The sequence below is a fragment of the Juglans regia genome, chromosome 9, assembly GCF_001411555.2.
Source record: "Juglans regia cultivar Chandler chromosome 9, Walnut 2.0, whole genome shotgun sequence".
Classification (NCBI taxonomy): Eukaryota; Viridiplantae; Streptophyta; class Magnoliopsida; order Fagales; family Juglandaceae; genus Juglans; species Juglans regia.
The window spans coordinates 13,252,123-13,258,607 of record NC_049909.1 but is presented as its reverse complement, the minus strand read 5'-3'; positions in this window follow the sequence as shown (position 1 = coordinate 13,258,607).

The window sequence follows — 6,485 nt, the reverse complement described above, 5'->3', positions numbered from 1 at the left end:
CCTATATTGGCACAGTAGTTCAAGCTTATGCTCCATTTTATGTGCGCTCATGGCGAGATGTTCCGAATGAGATTAAGGAGCACATTCGAAGTCGTGTGTTGGTGAGTTTACTTTTCAGTACATTTTTTTCACTTAGATTAATATATTATATTTTTTACCTGATTCCCTTGTTAGGATGAATTCGACCTCGACTTTGGCCGTAGCGAGGATTTAAGAACCGTGAATGAGTTGATGGCTACACTATTCCGACGTCACAAAGGACGATGTCATGACCACTTCAAGAAGTTTGAGACGTTGGAAGAGGCTGCGCAGTCTCCTTTTCAGCAGATGAAGTTAGATGATTGGAGAAAGTGTTGTGATCTTTTCGCATCTCCAGATTATCAGGTATTTTACATTTATATCTTTTAATTATTTACATTCATATTCGTTTTATACATTATATGTATACATATTACAATTAACATTTTTAATATATTTTGTAGCACTTGAGTTCTACAAATGCACAGAATAGATCCGTTCTGACTGTCCACCATCGTGCCTGTTCAAGGTCATTCCACCGTCTTGCTGAAAAAATGGTAATTAAAAAATTATAAAATTCATTTATTTTCCTGATATTCTTTCTGATAAGTACTAACATTATCTTTTTAAAATTGCTAATATTGTCGCTTTGTTAGAAACGTGATGATCCTTAAAACTTTTCTCTCATTCATGTCTATGCTGCTGCTCACATTAATGAGCATAGTGAGTGGATGGATCCTGTCGCTGCAGATAATTATGTAAGCAGTGTTAATTTTGTTAAATAAATTTTTTATAGAACATTTTAATAGTTTATTTCTTATTTCTATTTCTTTTAATACGTTACTAATTATTTACGATCATTACCTTTTAAATTGCAGAGCAAAATGTTGGAGATGCAGTCGACTTCTGCGGAATCCTCTCCTAGTGACATAGACATATTCACCCAAGTGCTCGGGCCGCAGTCTAGTATGGCAAGAGGTTTGGGACTATCTATCAAGCATAAATGTTCATCCTCCTCAACCTTATCGGCTTCACAAATTAATAATCTTACAGCAGATTTAGAAGCTGCACGGCGTGAGAATGAGTATATGAGGTCGAGACAGCAAGAGTTAGAGTCTCTCTTAGAACGACAGTCTCATTTAGAGACGCGTTTGCAGGACCAACAGAGAGACCAGGAGGAAAGAATACGCAGTGAAGTGCAAGAGCAAGTGCAACGAGAGATGATGGTGCAAATGGAGCGTGTTATGTCGTTGCAACAGAATCCCCATGGGCGAGGGAAAAAGAAGAAATAAATTTTATCAATATTTCTGACTAGTTTTAATATCTAATTTTGTACTTTTATAAGACATTGTTACTTGTTAATTGGGTATGTAATATGATACAATTGGTATTTTGTTTTTAAATTTTATTAAAATAGAATTTCTGATCTGTACGTTCGAATGTAAATAAAAATCGTTCGAACGTTGGTTCACACTATAACAAACGTTCGAACGTAAATACAATTGAATCGTTCGAACGTTAAACCGACTAACGTTCGAACAAAGAACTTGCATTCGGACGCTCCTTCGTTTACATTCGAAATAACGTCCGAACATTAAACGCGCTACGTTTGAACATTTACGTTTACGTTCGAACAAATATTCGAACGTTTATTGTAATTAACGTTCGGACGCATTGACATTAGAACGTAAATATGATACGTTCGAACGATATCCAACAAACGTCAACTTCTCTCATTCGAACGCCAATCGGTCGGGTATAACGTCCGAACGTTTGATTTTACGTCCGAACGTGATTTTCTGTGACAGTTCATAACCGTCACAAAAAAAGGAACGTTCGAACGTTGTACCGAACGGAACACTTCCAACCGTCACTAAAAATATTTTTTGTGACGATTGAACAGTAAACCGTCACCAAATGTTTTCTGTGACGCACTTTAGGTGACGGTCATGGTGACGGTTTCAAACCGTCACCAAATATGTTTAGTGACGGTTTGCCATTTTTTTGTGACAGTTTCCTCTGTCACAAAACACACATTCTGTTGTAGTGAGTAAATTTCACCATCAAAAGATCTGATTTTTTTTATTATTATTGTTAAGGAATTAATCATTAGTGAATTTATATTTTTTACTTTTTTTTCAACAAATAAAAATGTTTAAGAAAAACTTTAAAAAAAATTATTTTGCAGATATATATATTTTTATGTCGGGAATCTCTTCAAGGCAATATTTTTCGGACCCACAGTTGCGAAGTAAATCTCGGTCTTGTGTACCGTATTTTTGAAAATTTTCGTATATAAAACTGATTAAATCGCCGAGTTTTCATCATAGATGTAGTCTCGTAAGATTGTGCATATATTATTTGAGATGATTGTTCATATTTTAACAAACTCATCCGATCTTTGGTTCGTACAAAATCTCGAGTGAAAAGAGAAGTGGTGTGTTTTGCGTATACAGTGTTTTCTGGTATAAAGATGAGCTTTGCAACACATTGATCATGCAGACGAATTAAGAAAATTGATATGCAAAAACGAAAGACATTAATTAATTATTAATATATAATAATATACGTACTTACGTTACGAGGGAAAGATGGATGGTTTGTCTTCCAAAATTGCCGCTTTGATATACTGCAAATCCCGCCGGCCGGGCTGCGGAAAATGATGGATGGAACCGCCGGCATTTTCCAAAACCGCTATATAGATCTCACTGTGCAGTTGGAAGTCACTCACTGATATATGGACGAACTTGATGAACGAAATTCAATCATACAGATACCCTCTCGAGCGTGTCGTTTATCCACTGCTCATTAATTACTCAAGTACATTTATTTCTTATCAACCACTTCTCAACTGCCAAAATGTTTTTAATAATTAGAAATTTAGAGATATGTTCGAGATGACGTGGATCTTCGATTAATATTTGAATACTACTACTGTTTCGAATTTAAAATCTAAAAAATATCTTGAGTAATGTAATTTTTTTTTTTATATATTTTTTTAATCATCATAAATATTTTAAAAAAAAATTCATAACATCATTAAAAAATATTTTTTAAATCATTCAGTATAAAAAAAAAATCTCATTCAAAACATTTTTTGAATATCAAATTCGAAATTCAAAATATTTTTCTTAATATTTGATTTAAAAATTAAATATTTTAAGATTATAAAGTTTCAAAATTTGCACGTAATTTATTGGGAATGGAGATCACGTGGATCTTGTATTGTTTATTTTGTATTTGACATTATTTATTATTGAGAGAATTTATTTATAGGTCTTATTCTTTTTACATTCGGAGTATCGCTAATGTAAAAAATTTCAAGTATGCTACAAAATTAATGATGTTTTTTTTAAGTTATAATGGATTTTATTATAAGTAGTGTGTTAACACACCGATTTACGTATAATAAAACTTAAATATTATATCAATATCAATATATATTGTACTATCATCTATATCTTATTTAATTAAAAGTTAATAAAATAATTTTATTATTCTATAATAAGATAAAAAAAAAAATGTAATATCAATATCAACATAAGCATTTAAGAGACAAAATGTCCGTACATGATTCAGTTGGGGATGCACCAAATCCAATTAATGAAAGTCACTTTCCTTGGTGAGAAATCAAGTCATGTTTGGTTATCTGAGTTTCACAAAATTAAAACAAAAAATTCAATTTCAATCCAATACTTCTTTAGTTCAATCATTTACTTAGCTTATTATGAAATATAAAAAACACAAAAAAAAAAAAAAAATTAGAAAAAGATTACTGTAAAAAGAATTTATTAAACAATTTTTAAACTTTCTTATCTATTTAACAATATATATATAGTAATTTACTATATATATATATGCATGGTATACAAATCAAATCATAAAATAAAATAAATATGTAATTTGGATAAAAGCAAAAAATGGAATACAACTAGCTCATTGTACAAAGAGTTAAGTTATACATTTGCCTTCACTTCTCCAACACCACACACGGAGTGACGTGGATTTTTTTCCCCCCCTTCTTCAAGTAAAACGAACATTTTATTGTGCGAGTTGTCTTCCTCCGCAAGCAAATTCGAATTGTTCCTCTCCCCGCGTCGCCCTCTCCCACCTTTCTTCTGTGTCTCATTCATCCTGTCACAGTGTTGTGCCGCCGCCCATGTCGACTGGCCAAAAAAACTCCGATCGTCCACCACCATCTCGCTCACATGTGACATTTCTCTCTCTCCCCGAGTCACCATCTCGCTCGCATCTCACTCGCGTTGGGTTATTTCTAGAGTTATTTTATAGGATCTTTCTTCCAAGTGTTTGTGTTTGTTTGCATAGAAGTAATGACAGATTTTTGTCTATCCTCTTTGTTTGGGTTTCCTATAGAAAGCAATGTAATTTTTTTGGTAGGTCTCTATATATATAGAAGGATTGGGTGGGGATGTTGGTAGCTTTGAACTGTTTATTGAGATGGTTTTGGTTCATGTTTGAACCTTTTTTTTATGTCCTCTGTATGTTTTTGAATTGATTTTTTATTTTTTTTGTTTAATTTGAAGAATCCTTATTTGAGCTTATGTTATTCTACTTGAGGTTTGGTGGGTTTGTTCTAGTCTAACGATATTTAATGCTTTATTAGTTGTTGGGTACACGACAGTTCTAGTCTACCTGAGTTTTTGGTTTAAATGAAGTGATCATGTGGGCTGGATTTTTATGTCAAAACTTGGAAAAAGCGAATGACAAGCAGATTTGTACATGGTATTTGCGTCGTTAGTGATAATATTCAAGAATATTCAAGGCTTAATGGAGATTCCTATGTCTACTTCATATCAAATGAGATACAAGTATTATTTAACTGTCAATCTTTTTTAAGTGTACATGATTTAAATTTACTAGTGGTGAAATAATCAGTTTTAATATTTCCTGTTATCTGGATTTCTAAAACTTCATTATGACTTAGTTGAAATAACATGATGGATAAAGAGAAAGATGAAAGCCTACCTAGGCCTTCTACATCAATCCCACCGGCACATGTATGATACACATTGGTCATTTAGAAATGTCCATGTGTTTGATATTTCCAATTAGTTAATGAATTTTTATTTGGGTATTATAGAGATATTGTGGTCCAGGAAATTCATACTACCCACCATTTATATATACATACGCATGGGATAGCCAAGTAGATTTCCTTATAAGCTTTTTAGAAAAAAATTAAGGATGTGCATTTGAGTCGTTTTAACCTCGTGCCTAATTACAGCCCCCATCAATGTCACATTTGGGACCAACGATGCTCTATCCTCCGTCGAGTAATGCGGAGGAGTCGGGACGAGTTTAAAATATTATCCTCGTAAATTCCTTTCGAACTTTCATAATATATATTTTTTTCTTTCATGTATTTGGCTCGTTCTAACACCGTATCAAATTACAGCCCCCATCAATGCCACCTTTTGGACCAACAATGCTCAACCCTTCATCGAGTGATGCAGAAGAGTTGGGCCGATTTCAAAATATCATCCTAGTAAAATTCCTTTCAAGCTTTCAATATATATATTATATATATATATATATATATATTCATTCATGCATTTGGCTCGTTCTAACCTCGTGCCTAATTACAGCCCCCATCAATGCCACATTTTAGACCAACGATGCCCTATCCTCCGTCGAGTAATGCGAAGGAGTTGGGATGAGTTCAAAATATTATCATCATAAATTCCTTTCGAACTTTCAAAATATATATATTTTTTTCTTTCATGCATTTGGCTCATTCTAACACTGTATCAAATTACAGCTCCATCAATGCAACCTTTTGGACCAACGATGCTCAACCCTTCGTTGAGTAATGCGGAGAAGTCGGGCCGAGTTCAAAATATTATCTTGGTAAATTCCTTTTGAACTTTCAAACTATATATATATATATATATATTTTCTTTCATGCATTTGGCTCGTTCTAACCTCGTGTCTAATTACAGCCCCATCAATGCCACATTTTGGACCAATGATGCTCTATCCTCCATCGAGTAATGCAGAGGAGTCGGGCCGAGTTCAAAATATTATCCTAGTAAATTCACTTTGACCTTTTAAAATATATTTTTTTTCTTTCATGCATTTGAGTCTTTCTAACCCCGTGCCTAATTACAACCCCATCAATACCACCTTTTGGACCAACAATACTCAACCCTTTGTCAAGTAATGCGGAGGAGTCGGACTGATTTCAAAATATGAGTAATGGTATTACATTTTAACCCGTTGAGTAAACATTTAGTGTATATATATAATATAAATGCTAATCCAAATCATGCATTTTCATTTTTAGAAAATTCATCGGATGTATGTAAAGAGGGAGGGGCCAAGGGAATTGAGGCTGAGGGGACTGAGGTCGAGGGGACTAATGAAGTATCGAATGATGAAGGAGTTGAGGAGCCAAAACCTGATATGGAGTTTGCCACTGATAAAGAGCTTATGGCCTATTACAAGCG